At 40.1% G+C, this 15,385-nt stretch overlaps 1 protein-coding gene across 4 annotated transcripts in view; it reads right to left on the bottom strand.

The window, feature by feature from the left end:
* LOC132987123 (collagen alpha-3(VI) chain-like) overlaps window positions 1-9,626 on the bottom strand; it is a 112,945-nt gene extending 103,319 nt beyond the window's left edge. For 2 of the 4 annotated variants that reach the window (XM_061053976.1, XM_061053977.1), the window contains exon 1: window positions 9,369-9,626. The gene's annotated coding sequence lies outside the window, so the exon portion shown is untranslated. The remainder of the gene's footprint in view (window positions 1-9,368) is intronic. The other 2 variants (XM_061053978.1, XM_061053979.1) reach the window with 2 other exon arrangements.
* Window positions 9,627-15,385: the final 5,759 nt, after the last annotated feature.

Genomic DNA, 15,385 nt, shown 5'->3' with positions numbered 1-15,385 from the left:
TGGAGACCACACCAGATGTGTACATACAGGCTATGGTTGTGCACTGGTCCCAGGATATAACATTATCACCATATTACTTGCCATTTCCTGTTGCATTCAGAAGAAGAATAATAAGATGTACTTTATTGATTTACACTCTTTTATTGAACATGAACAGACAAAGGCTAAAATACACATGTGCACCTTGCTCAAGGGGACCGTCACTCAGGAAGTGATCTGACACTCGTCCTGCTACCAGACCAATTTCCACATTTAGGCCGCACTGGGACTTGAAATAGTGACCCTCCGGATTCCAACCCAAGACCCTACAGGCTTACAGTTTCCGCACTTCTTTTGGAAAGTGGAAAATATACAAGGGAAGGAAAAAATTCTGGGTAAAGTGAAAAAATACGGCTGTTTGCATTCATACATGGAGCTCATCCAAAAAAATTCTAAAGTTTACAGGAATTTTGTGCATCTGTGAAAGTTCTAATGGTTTGATGAGTTCAAAGGTGAGGACTGTACTCAAATGAACAAGTGACTTCTCTCATTAGAACAAAATGAAATTCCAATAGCCAGTCGATGTTGACTTTTTTAAGGGAGTCGAATTCTTCTTCTTAAGTTCTAACAGGATGTCCCATATTTATTGTAGACAAAATGACCTTGGAGCTCTGCCTGTTAAAAAATGTTGCCAAATACTAAAACATCATGTGACTGAGCTGCCATATTTTCTGAGTTGGTAGTGAGTGTGTGTTGGTAAAACTTCAAATGAGCCAGAAAGAAAAATTAAACGGTAAAAGAGTCAAGATGAATCAAAGAAAAAAGGTATGATTGTGTTTATACAGAATACATTTAGATATGAAAGGTCCAGAAAAATGACGTCTGCTCTAATGAAATGTCTTCCATTTCACAAACAGCTTCTTGGTCATCAAGTTGTTGAGTGTCCTATGAGAAATGGTTTGCCCTCCCTGTGTTAGGCTCTCTTGACTACTCTGAATTCTTCACACAGAATTGAATACGTTTGTTTTCACTTGCCAAGAGAGCAACATTTAAACTTGGACACACCGCACAAGAGAAAAAACATGTGTCCTGTCAATCTTTCGGCAAAATATACTGCAAGTACTGCTTAAGTTTTGCTTCACATTCTTTGTGTGGTTTACTTTAATTTTAGGGATAAGCATGTAGATCCTGCACAAGCTTTAAAAAAACAGGCATGAAAGGCATGAGTGGATGCTTCAGCAAATGTTGCTGTATCAGTAGCAGATTTTGAGCACAGGATGGTAATGAAGAAAACCCCCTGTTAAATTTGCCAGCCAATGTGTTTTTGTAGTTAACTCTGCCTGGAAAGGATTTAGTTTTCCAACTCAGACTACAATGTGCTCTTGAGAGGGCTTTTGGATGAAAAAATAAAGAGAAAACCCAATCAAATATATATCTATGTGAAGACTTTCTTCACGCTTTTGATCCCATGTCTGTATTCCTGTAACTGTCACTGATACACTTTGATCTTTAAGTCGTGTTAGGACTGCCAGCCCACTTTTTTAGTTTCTGCATTTCCATATTTTATTCAGATTGATTAAAGCTACTTTGAGGATACTTTTAGTATGTGTCAATTGTTGTCAAGCGCTGTGGGAAAGCTACATACCTTATCACTTTTCCGATGTTGTTGTAAACAGATAGTATGAAGGACAATCAAAGACCAAACTCTATGGACAGACACTAAGAACCTACAAGAGCAAAACAATTTATCAAGAAAGAGACACACAGATCAGATCTGATTACTTTGAAGACCAAAAAGTTGGAAAAACCTGATTAAAAAGCAAACCTGATTTTTCTGTGAACAGACGAAGAAACCTTAATCTAACCTTTGACCTAAAGTCTAAATCCTCTAACAACACCTACAGAAGCAGGGATCGCCCTAGATTTCTTCACTCTCTCAATGTTCCTCAGAAGAGGCAGACGTGCAGGGAACACACACATACACATAACCTATTGTATCTCAGACCAACTTGCATTGTTAATACGGAGAGGGAGCACAGGAGACATTTCCTTTCAAATCACTGAAGCAAACCTAAGCTTCAAAACTGCGATCTGAGGAAAACTCCACCCTAATGCCACCCAACGTTACCCAAAGCTCCAACTGTGATCTGTCTGACTCACCTCTCTGCTATTACTAATGCTTTTATACGTAGGTATTTAAATACTGCATAAAACTCAAATGACCTGCTGAGATGGCAGAGAGGCAGACAGCTCTGAGAGGCTTTTTAACAGCCTCTTTGCCTGCTGGCAGAGACGCAATAAAGAGCGGCTCTGCTGTAATGAGCTCTGTGAGAAAAGTGTTGTCTGGATAATTAGAGATGTGCTTTGTGGGGAATAACAATGATTTTTAGAATTTGTGAGAAGTTGACATTTCCTAATAGATGGCAGTAAGTGTTTTTGAACCGCAGGAACTTTTTCATAGTTCTAGAAACTGTTGGAACCCTCCCCCTTTTTATTGATTCAGCACGGCAGGAACTATGAACTATTTCAGTTCCTAGAATCCTGTTTAGAGGAACGCTGCCTCAGAGTAGGTACCATGGCGGTGCAAATGCAGACAGAGAAAGAATCCCCATGGTACGTAGTTCTCAGGGAACACCATAGTGGATATTTGCTCTTCAAAAACACCTAGTGTAAACCAAGTTGGGTTAAATTTGACTCCTTTGTGCATCTGTTATCAGGAAGTGTGAGAAAATAACTATGACAACACTGGTAAATTAATAACCCTCTCTTGTGTAAAAAGCAGTCTTAACAGTGTACAAGATGTTACTTTTGGGTGCTTGTGGCCTATAGTGGTCAGTCAGCAGATCCAGGGATCCACCTGGTAACTGTTGCATCAAAAGCCTGCTGCCTTACTTTACAGCCATCAGTGCCACAAGCAAAGCCAGAAAAACCGAGTCAGTAATAAAAAAGTGTGATCTAATTTGGTGAAAAACTTTACAACTCACTCATTGTTCTTGTGATTACAGCCATAAAAGCTCAGAGAGATAATATCCTGACATGCTTAGTTAAAAACAGGCCTAACAGCGTGCTTAAACACTAAATACAACATGATGTGTGTTTCACTTTTGCATTGTGACAGATTCTTTGCCAACAATACATACCAGAATTATTTTCCCTCAGTTGTGGAAAACCTCTGGACCAAGTTACCCTATGATCCTACCAAATGTAAGCACTTCAATCCTCTTCAGGAGTCAAAGAGCCCTTTCATGAGGATTGGAAAAGTCTGGTCAGCTAGACTTGAATCAAAGCCATCCACAATACACAGCAATAATGAATTATAAACACATGGCTGTCGTGTCTAATGCAACACAGCAATGAGTTGCATTCATTGAAGTCAACGTGTCCAAACTTTTCTGTTTTTCTCCACTTTGAAATTCAAAAAGAAACTTTCACTTCAGTCCCTTTCTAAGACAGAAAGCACTGACCTAATAAAGCTCGACAAACAACCTCAGTGATGCTGGGCCTTTAGCTGAAGACTGAGGAAAGTTACTGAGCTTTTCAAAGGCAGCTTCAGAGCTGTGTCACACCAAATATTGGTGCCAATTATTCTCACTCTTCACCAAACATCTACATTTGCCCCACTGTCAACTGGGAGGGATCATTCAAAAAAGTACTATACATTTATAACCTTTCCTCTAAAAACTTCTCTATTGCATGTGGCATGATTTCAACAAAGTATAATATATGTTTAAAAGTATTGTGTCCAGAAGTATTGTGTACATTCACTCTTCAGAGAGAGGTATCCCTGAGGTCCCCAAATGCTGTCACAGTCCAGATATAGTACTGCCAAAATGACCAAGTCTCTTTACTTCAAGGAAATCCAACCTCTTTTGGTCACTTCAACAGATGTTTGTGTTCTCCACTCATGCTCATGTGATTTCAGGTCACTCAAAAGCCACTTCTTTCTCTGCAGGGTTTGCCAAGCCTGGCCAGTGGTCAACACTATGGTTTCCCCTCGCAGCCACAGAGGAAAACACAGCAGCACAGTGGAGTCCTTTTTTATCTGATACCAGAGTGCCAACACAATTGCAGCAAAGGGAGTTAGACTGCAGAGGAAATTAAGAAAATAAACTTAATCATCAGTCATCACCGGATCCAAATTTTACTCCAGTGAAAAGCTGCATTTTTTTTCTATTTGCCACTAGGGGGCTGGACTCTGCAGCAAGCTGTTAACCCTTTATGGTCCAGAGTTTTTATGGAAAACGTGACTAAGTTGCCTTTTTAAACATTCAGCAGACTATGAGCTTCTTTTGCTTCTTTTTGACCTGTGAAATCAATCTCTTGGTTCTCCCCAACTCCTGAGTTATTGATCGGAAACTTTAGCTACGCAATGCTCCTGTAATCTCCAATGGAGAATGCTCTTTGAGAGTTTTTTGGATCTTTAAGGACAAGTTTTAAGCCTTTTGATAAATCTGTGTGCCACAGTGAGCTGCACAAAATCAGCAAAAAAAAATTAAAGAACCTAAGCATCTGATTTATTGTAAAGCTCTGGTAACAGTAATCAACGAGTCCTACAGATCTCAGGTATTCAGGAAGCTTCTCACACAAGGAGGAAGATTTCACATTTAGGCTGTTTCACCTGTCTCACTTTTAGAATACTTTGAGAATACTGGTAGCTAGTTTACGAACCATGTCAGGCAGAGAAATAAAAAACCAAGGAAGTCAACACAAGAGGTATTTTAATTTCCTCTCCTTACATTTTTTTATCAGGGCCTCACCCAGATCACCTGCATCAAACAGGCATTTCCAGGGAAACAACCAAAATGTTTGGCTTTATCTCTTAATCTTTTTCTCAGGCAGTCACTTAAATCATGCACCATATGCATCATCCAAACACACATGCCACCGCTCCAAAACTGGCATCCCTACAAACAAAAACCAAATAAGTAATGAGCACGTTTATGACAGTACTAAAGTTTTTGTTTAGAGAATAACAAACTGACTGAGCCAACTAAAGCAGCAATTGTATTGCCCTCAGATTATTTCACATCAGTGTCCTCTGCTTAAATAACTTTTTGGGAAAGTTTAATTTTTGCTCTTTCCACTAGGAGTCACCAAAGTCTGACAATTTTTTAATTTACATAGAGTCTCTTTGAGAGACTTTGCATGAGTCACCACAATATTTATGTGCAGGCCTGTAACCACCATTAAGTAGCAGCCTCTAATGAGGGCTCAGTGTTTCACAGAGACCAAAAAATGTCAGCATGTACATTGTATATAAGAGTTAATCTTGTGCAGTGGTATTACTCATGGTTAACCATGTCAGTTTGCATTTACAGAGCAAGACAGATGCTGAAATGTGTCCACAACAGCACAGACTGCAGCTGGACCCCACACACTCCTTTATAGCAGAGACCACACACACACACACAGACACACAAACATACATAAACATGAACACCCTCACAGCAGCTTTTCCATCAGTCTCAGTGACAGACACAAGGGTTATCAATGAATGTTAAACCCAAACTTCACCAGACAGAGCCTTTCAGATAAGAGGAAGACTGCACGAAGTCACAGAAACAAAAGGCAAACTTCATAAAGCAGCATCAGCACAAATGGTTTGTTTTTCAAAATTTCTAACTGGTTTCAGAAAAGCTCTAAATACAGAGTTTTTAAAAAACAACTTTAGATGACACCAATCAAAAACCACAAAACAGAGAAGCTTGGTTTACAGAAAAAAGAAAATGACTCCAAAATAATAGCAGGGATATTTTACCAGCTTGAGAAATGATACCAACAAACTGCTGACTACAAAGAGAAGCAGCTATAATCATAATTCAGTGGACAACAGAACTACTGAAGGGCTTTTTTATTTCATCAACAGCCAGCTCTCTTTGGGACTGGTGTGTCCTGGCATTTTTAAGGCAAGATGTGTTGATATCAAGATCTAAAACTTTTCCTTTTTTTATTCCGCTTCATGACCCTGATGTAGGCCACAAGCCGAAATGTGTCAGTCTAATTTGTTAATAAAGTTGATCTTCATACTAAAAGTTTTGCTGGAGCATTTTGACCTCTTCAAGCCATTCACTCTTCATGCACCTTGATAGTTGTGCCAGAAAATCCCACTCTGCTTCTTCACTGTTTTCTCGTTCAACATCCCATCTATCAACTACATGTCCAGCAGCAGCAAACAGCACACAGACAGCTATTAAAGATAAAGGAGCATGTAGCAGCTATAGAGACAGATATTTCTTCAATTAAAAAGGAAGTGGAGACCTCTACGGATCGAATGGAAAATTCAACATTTCACCTTAAAGAGGAAGTTTATTAGAAACATAACTCTACTTTTCTAGACCTTTAAGTGAATAATGATGAAGCTCTGAATGTTCCAATAAATACAAGTTGGCAAACAGATTCACAACACTATTCCAAAAGGTAATGTCATGTTTTGTGTGTATGGGAAACATTACAACTTTAATTTCTTCTGGATTGATAAAGTCCTATCTTTATTGTATCATTTTTGTATTTATAGGTCGTTCACACTGCCCCCAAGTGGCCAGAAATATGTTTAAATGAAATCCAGATTTGTTTAATCCAAAAGAAATTAATGAAAATGAATGCTAAACAAACTAAAACAATAAGAGTTACATGGTGAAACAAGTTCTCCATGAACAGCATGCACATTTAAAATGCTGCTTTTTAGTTAAGAATATTTACAAAAGTAAGTGACGCGCTAATACCAGAAGTCCTCATAGTGATACTTGTGTAGTGCCTGTACATTAGTAATGACTTCCTGAACTACAGTGTAGCCGTCATCAGAACACAAGACACTTAATTTGATCCCTCACATTTGAACGAGCGGTGTATTATTTCACTTCTGTTGTAACTGTGATGTGAATTATACATTATTTTGCACATCAGGCCTACACTGCACTGAAGAAATGATTGCAGCCAATTCTATTTTAAGAAACTGTAATGTTATCATTTACATGTAGTAAGAAACCCTAAATGCAAACCCCATGTTATATCATCATGGTCATATTGTCAAATTGGCTTGACTTTAGCAGCTCCCCCTACACTGAATTTGAGTTAATATACTGTCAACAAAGGTTGCTTGTAGCAAATCTAGTATTTTCTTGTGATCAGTGAAATAAGTGAAGTCATGAGGGATGTGAGTTTTCTCTACTCTAATGTAGCCTCTGAGTGTGAGACAGCTCCACACTGCCGCTCAATGGCATCAGAGGAAATATGATCTGCATATACAGTATGTATGGTTATGTTTAACATTAACATATCTAAATCCATCTGATGACTGTGTTGACCTGCAGACCCAACCCATCCTACAGCTGGGGGGATGTGTTGTGACATGTGTGGTGCACTTAAGAAGAGGATCAATGATATAGTTAAAAGAGGGAAGGGGGGCAGGGGGCGGTGGTGGTGGTGGGGGGGGGTGCGTGCAGATCCTCACAGCTGGTGTGTGTTAGTCTGTCTGACACCCAGCAGATGTGTGTTCAAGCATCATTGCCGATCTGTGCCTGCAGGCTGCACAAGTTCAAGTTTAAAACATGACACTCATGCTTCATTGGTTTGGATGGAAGAGTAGAACTTGGCTAAATAGGTTGTTTCAAAGACTATCTATTGTTAACAGATGCATAAGATCAGTCAGTGAGATGAGTTAATTTATAAAACGTATTTTTCTGCTTATTCCTCTTTAAGACAAGTGATGGTCATGAGATCATGAAACAATCATTTGACACCTCAGAACGGGCATAGAAATGTAATATATGCTAAGTTATTTAATGCCATCATCAAATCTGGTGTTCTCACTAAACAGTGCCTAACTGAGTGAATGGTTACTTTTGATTTTAAAATGTTTCTTTACAATATGATCATGAGTAAGATGTTAACTATTCTGTTTTAAAAAAAAAAGTTGTTCCTGAGTCTTTCCAGAAATTCTTCCAACCTCTCCATCTGTGCTGCATCATGGAAAAAAAAGGACAAAAAGCTGGAGAGCGGGGAGCAGCCATAAAACATGCTGACGCTGATTTATACAGTATATCTAAAAAATCCTCTTTGTGCAGCTCTGCCAAAATCAGTTTAGATACGAGCTCCCAATGGAAGCTGAAGCATTGTCGTAATACTGGTAGTAAATTATATGAAAGTACTTCAAACACATAAAACTAAATCTGGAGCGCGCACAATTTTTCTCTCGCATTTGAAAAAACGTCTCCACCTCTGTATCATAGCAACAGGTTACATGTAAACAAACATGTCAACTATTTGGAAGCAGTAGCTCCAAGACTGACTTCCAAAGCAATGCCATTATGCGGAGACTTGAAAGAATAAAACAATTTAACTTGTGCATAAAATCCCAAGTTCACACAACAAAACACAGCAGTGAAGACTCAGCTGAATTCCTCTGTCCCTTTGCAGAGGAAGATTAATGGCTCACACCTGGTCCTCTAAACCCTGCAGTCAACGACCACCACCACCCACCCACCCACCCTTTCCAATGGACCAAACCCCCCTCTGGTTCTCCTGGTCCATCTGGCTAGTAGTGTGGAAAACAGTTTCTTCACACTTTTCCACTGCTGTACTGGTTTCAGAGAGGGTGTGGTTTTTGGGCTTCTGCGGCAGTGGAAACATCTACCCATCAAACTGCTCTTCTTTAGCGCTCACATGTGGGTGTGGACATTTTGAACATGATCACCAACCTTTAGAGTTAGATAAATGGGCCAATGATCTTTCTAAATTACTGATCAAGTGCAAAAAAATAAGATATCGCAAAATGATGAATGGCATTTCTTACTACTTCACGAAAGGTACAACATATTTAGTGGCTTTGGATAGAAGTTGCCTAATGTGATACATTCAATGCTCAAAAACTGAACTGGAATCACAGCTTGACACCTTTGGCCTAGCGACTGAGAGGCAATACTCACTTTACACCTATGCAGTAAATTAAACTTAGCAGAAACCAAGTATGTCAAACAGCAGGTTTGCATTTTAAGACTTTAGAAGAGAAAAACAGCACACACACCCCTCTGCACATACATGTGTCGTACACAAAATTGCTGAGGTCGCCTCCTTCACCCTAACTGCGGCTCACCTCTTGCCCTTGCAGCACTCTCACCACTTAAGTATAGGCTTCAGGCATGCTGCTAAACGCACACTGTTTGATATTTACGAGCTATAAGCCAAAGACTCTGTGCAAGCTTGTGATTATGACACTCACCAAAAGCGCACATGTTATGACTAGAAACTATGCTATGGTCAATGCACTATTTATAATCCACAGACAGTGCACCCAAGGTCAATCCACAGCAAATTTAAGAAAGCATGCATTTGTAGAAACCAAATAGAAGCTGCGAGATAAATCACTTTGAGAGGGGAGATGTGAAACTTACCCTGAGCTGAAGTAGCTGTACTCCACTGAATTTGTTTTTGAAGAAAAAAAGTTAAGTCAGTTATGTGAAATGACTACACGCTGAACCTCTGGTCATTATCCACCTGGTAAATGCCCCTCACTGGCTTTTCCAGCACCTCCCAAAGGAAGGCCGCTGAGCAGAGATAAGGTCACTGATAGGAGATGGGCAGAGAGAGGGGTCCTGAGTGAAGAGAGGAAATGGCTAAGACAGAAAGGAGAGACAGACACCCTCGCAGTCTTGAACCAGAGGAGCTGTGGTGCCGAGTTCAAGGCTGGGATGGGACAAACTTCCAAACTCCTGGAGTTCTGCCACCTCTCTGTTTCCTCCTCCCACTTTCTCTGAAGAAAAGAAGAAAAAAAAGAAAAAGAGGAAGGAGAGGGTGAGCCGGGGGAAGAAGTAAATGAAAACCAGACACATGGCCCTGTTTGGTCTGGACGTGAGCAGTGGGGAGGATGATGTCACAAATCTGAAGCGGGATTTTTCGTCGTACCTTTTCCTACATTTTGCTGTTTCTCCTTCTACCTCTGTATGACCATTTTCTTACATTTAAATCATTTTACATATTCCTCAGAGTTGTTTATAGCAACCAAGCAAAGTGTGTTTAAGGACTACCAGTTTACTCTCTCCGTTACAATTTAGGGAGATTAAAGGCAATGCAGTTTTAGTGACTATAATGAATTTGTAAGGTGATATAATCTTTTTGATGGTTCATTAATGACAGAATATGATTGAGATGTACAAGCCACTGTGTCAACATGATAAACATGACAAACTGTCTACAGGCCATGTTTGTACCACAGATGTTATAATAGAAGTAACAATGAAGACAAAAATATAACTATTGGTTTGTGAACCTGTCTTATAAATCCCCCAGTTTGGCATTTCAGCGGTAGCCACCTTGCTGATTTTAGACCATAAGAGACCATAGATTGGAATCACTACATCTCTATCATGGTTAATGGGTTGTCATGGCATCAACTTATAAATACACGCCCCACTCCCTTCAGGATACCCTCCTTTTTGTCTCTTCTACTGTAAATAGGACCATCATTTATAAAATGAGTAAGGATGTAACCATTCACTCAACTCACGATACGATTCTCTCACGATTTATTTTACAAAATGAGACTGTAGACAGATGATGACTGAAAAAGATTCCTTTAGGGGCTGCAAACCCGCTTGTCAGTGTGGTTTGGCCTTTTAATGTTTTTTTTTTCTCTCAACAAGGGGAGGTGATTGGGGCTTCTCAGTGCTTCATCTTGTTGGTTGTGCTATTTGTGTAGTTCCCCGTCTTCTTGCAATATCTGCACACAGTTCTTGTCTTGTCTGTTATCTTCTCTCCTCTTTCATTTTCTTGTCTTGGGGAGGCCAAAATGCTGAATGCTGAAGCTTCAGTGTTTAGCCAGCACTGCATCGGTCTGTAAACCTTTCTGTGTTCTAACCTCTCTCCATTTTTCAACAGCATCTCCAATATTGATCCTAGTTTGATCACGTTTCTGCTCGTGGAGCTTATTAGAAACATGCAGAGGCTTTTTAGGTCGGGTACAATCACTTCTATCTGACCCAGATCTCTTGGCCAAAAAAAGGAAAGGTCGCTGCAGCTTTTTCTGTCAGGGAGCTAAAACAGACTTATTCCCCAGAGGTCAGAATGTTGTGAAATATACCCCCTTACATTTCTGTGAGGAAAAGCAGAAAGCCTATCTCAAATTAATGTTTATCAGGCAATGTCATCAAAGTGATCTCCCTGAATTATCTCTGCACGTTTACAGTATTATTTAAATCCTCCAAATCAAAGAAAAAGAGCTCAACATGCACCATATGGAAGTATTTAAAAAACCCTATCCCACTGCATACATGTTCTGTTGTCTGCAGGTCATTACTCACACCACCAATATTTCCTGCAAAGCGCTGCACTGTTTTGTTGGTGCTTAGCAACCACTCCTGTAATCCTCATCGAGTTACAAGCTGTCGTATGTTCTCAGAGAAAATAAAGATCTGATAAGCAGACAGGCTGTCCCCAAAATTTGTGAATGATTTAATAGTGTCTGCATTTCTCCCTTTGTTATTAATGATGCATACTTACTCCTGATTGAGTTCAGTCATGTTGTTAATCAAGATCGAAGACTGAAGCAGAAAGAGAGCCTTGATCCAAACATGCTTGCATCATTTTGGAAACATGTCTTACATATATTCCCCTGTGAGGGAGCACTGACCCTGCACAGACCTTCCAAAAATGAAAACTTTTAACAGTCTCAGTGGGACAAAGGTTAATTATATTGTTGGGTGATGTTAATGTCACACTCGCAGCTTTTACCTATTGCAAACGATGTCAAGGCGAGGAGAGCTGACGTCTGAGCAAACATGGTTCTTTGATGCATGCCACCCTGGTGACTTCATGTGGGTGGATGAAAGTGCAGATTGTTTCCTGTCATGGTTGTCAAAGCTGACTGACTCTTGTTGCTCTCTTTTTTTTAACTGCTGGCTTTCATAACACAGACACCGGACAAACAAATGGATGTTTTCTTCGGCCTCCGCGTGATGTTTTGGGTGTGGCTGTGCTGTCACAAGCTTTCTACAGTATATTGAAATATAGAAAAACATAGAAAATGTTTCATTCACTCCTGTAAAAAATGATAAACATTCACTCTCTGTTTGTTTTATCCTCAAATAAAAGCATTCAACTCCCCTTAACATAAGCAGAGTGTTAAACCTGCTCTCTGGAAGTTTCTCTGCTCGCCTGTGAAGACATCATTGTTAGGAACAAACTGTTCACTGGCCTGTTTGAGGAAAATATATGTGTTGATTCCACCACCAGCACGTATTTCCATTTAAATGAGCAAATAAAATGTGGGTGGAGATGGATTGGCCTTACCTCACTCCAAGCCTGCCTGATGAGGAAAGTATTAATGGTCATAGTAACGGTAGATCCTCAACAGAAGGAGGTGCAAATAGGGGAGGAAAACAGAAACTAGTTGTAATTTATTTTAGCTTTTTATAGCTGCCTCCCTGGAACCATAACTCCATACAAGCACCCGTCAGAATCTGAATTAAAGTCTAAAGGAGCTTTAAAGCAGCATCACACAGCCAAAAGTACTTTTTTAAACTTGACTGGGACCTGCTCATTGATTTTTATTACTGAGTATTTAATTTCTGTTGTACATTTTTAAACATATGAACTGACATATTTCTCACTCGTTGGACAGTTTTTTGTTAACGGCATCCTGCTTCAGTGCTACGATATGCAGACCTCCAGTTCTGTGGCCCATTGCACCAACTATGTGTGTAAGTTCTGTCTTAAGTTTGGCTGTAAAGTTCCCACTAAACACTGCGTTGACACTAGTTGTGTCACAATGACAATCACCTTGTACAGAGGACTGTACACCTACTAGGCGCTGGGTGTAAGATTTAAGATTTAAATTATGCCCACGATCTCATATATTCTATACTTTTGTGACTATTTCCCAAACTGCTGTGAGACCAGTTTTAACCACACTGTATGTTTCAGGCCTTACACAGGGATTTTGAAAGACAACTGTTACTGAGATCTACTTGACAGCATGACTTAATCAAATTCAGCGTGCAACAAAAAGTGAGAAGAGTGAGCACATTGACCCTCAGCAGGGATGAGTTAGCAGAGTCCAGATAGAAGGTCAGATGCCAAATATTCAGACTTACACTGGGCCAGGTTCAAAAGTATGCCAAAGCTCTGCAGGGAATTTAAATCAAAGCCAGAAATGCCTGGTGGAGTGGTCTGCTTTTTTTTTTTGTTGAGCTGGATCATACGAGCCTTATTCAACTCCTTATGAGGTGACAGAGCGAGCATGTGAAGCATCAACCTCTGCAAAGCCCTGAGTCAGCTTCACTTCAACTAAACACACTATAATAAGCATTGGGGCAATCACGCTGCATGGTTAGTTGTGTTTCACAAAAAATCACTGCTGATCAAAATGTCATGATTATTGGAGTAAAATCTGGTTTCATATTCCTGCAGATGGTAAAATACTGGATGGTGTATGTGCTGTACTTTCCACTTCCTGAATGACTTTGACTCAGGAACACCCAATGAGTCATGAAAATACGAGACTCCCATGAAACAGGCATTTTTTGTTATTTACAGAAGGTTCTGGAGCTGAAGAACTGTATATGTGGTGCTGGTGTATATGGGGATGTTTAGTCATAATAGCGAGAATGAATTGAAGCATTGTAGCAGCGAGTCAGGGCCGAGTGATTTTGAACTGAACTCTCCAGACCAAAGGCGTTAATAATTGTTCTTTTTTAAACTGCACATTCTGAGTACATAGAAGATGTTCATATTGAATCAACAAGGTGTTAAACTCAGTGTTTGCTCCCTTATGTTTATGGTGAGTTAAGGCCCAAGGAGATCGTCCTGACTGTGAGAGATCATTGCCCTAGTTTTTGCGATGTGTCCAGCTCGACCTGTCTGCCTTTTTTCGGCCAATTCGACATGCTGATTGTTGGTTGGTGAGAGGACTCACTCTGATTAGAACATTTTAGAAGGCTGCTTTAACTTCAGCAGCTGAACTCTTAGCCAGTTCGAAGTCAGTTAAAGAAGTTTGACTCATGACTGGACCGTTGGGAAATAGGTTGGTTTATTTTCAAGCTTGGGAAAAGTGATTTCCCCAGTACAGGGAATAAGAAGAAAAGGAGGAATGAAATTGGCAAAACAAGAGCGACAGAAAGCCGATCTCCCCGGTCCCCAATAAAAGATGACTTGATAATATGAGAACCAATCATGTGCCATGTACTGTCAGATGTCTGCTCTCTAAGCAAGCAGAGATGGACGGACTTTAAGTTACTTTTTTGTGCTTCCAGCAGGTGGCCATGTCCAAGGACCAAGCCACTGTTCATTTCCTGAGGTGGGATATAGCGAGAACATCTGGACATCCACGCCGGGGCATCAGTCTTAAATATGGAACTTATAAAAAGACAATTCTGTGGAGTCCTGGCTTGAATAAGTGACCAGATCATGGGCTGCATCCGCCCTGAGTCAAATGCTGAGTAATGACTTCACGTTAGCCCGACAGAGTGATGGAGGCCCGGGTATAACAAAGGAAGTCTGTTGTTGTCTGAGGGGCAATCTGAGCGCAGTGTTGGAGTGGTAATTTCCGCTCACCAGATTTTTTTGTATGTTATTTCTACAAACATTAAAACATTACTCCAGGCCGCTACACTGACAGGTCTTTCATTAGGGGATAAATGAAGGCAGCACGGACTAGTTTGCAGTTTCACTAAATGAAAACAAAGGACGCTTAATTAAAGGCCAGAGCAAATAAAGTCAGTTATGAATGTTGTGTGTATCTTTCTGCAATACTTTTGTGCTAGATTGGCTGTGTTGGTTGTGTTCTGTCATTCTGTGTGTGGTAATATGTGTGCCCGCGCCAGAAGCTGATTTGCTGATCAGTTTGCCGCTCCTGATGACGATAGGCTGCGAAGAGGTCTTCCCCCTATTAACAGGAAGAAAACGTCACTGCAGCGCAGGGGGGAACTTCTCGTTCATCTCCCAACCGGACACCTAATGTTTCCACTTGTTAAGCGATTGCGCTTAGTTAGTTTTGTGTAACATGATGTAGGGATAAATTGCCAGTTAATTAACTTTTGTTTTCTCCTGTTATTGGTTAGTTAGGGAGGTCAGTTGGTTGTATTTCTTTTATTTTTTATTTATCAGGTTAATTTGGTTCACTATCAGTTTTTATTTAACAACTTTGTGGGGAAAACGCTGAAAATAGTTTCTGTGGCTGCTTGAGAAGTGAGGGGATTTGGGCCTAAATTCAGGTTGTGTCTTGACCTCCCCTAGGCGGTGGTTGTTATATGTTATCCTGTCCAGGTACTTGTGGTTAGCTGACAATAATATGGCACGAGTTAAACAATTCATAACAGAACCAGAAAAACTTTGAATTTTTAAGAAGTCAAGAAAAGGAAAGGAAATGAAAAAAAGTGTTGCAGAATAAATTGACCTATTCAAAATTGTGCAACCT

The sequence above is a fragment of the Labrus mixtus genome, chromosome 13 (assembly GCF_963584025.1).
Source record: "Labrus mixtus chromosome 13, fLabMix1.1, whole genome shotgun sequence".
NCBI lineage: Eukaryota > Metazoa > Chordata > Actinopteri > Labriformes > Labridae > Labrus > Labrus mixtus.
This window is presented reverse-complemented; position numbering and strand designations above follow the sequence as displayed.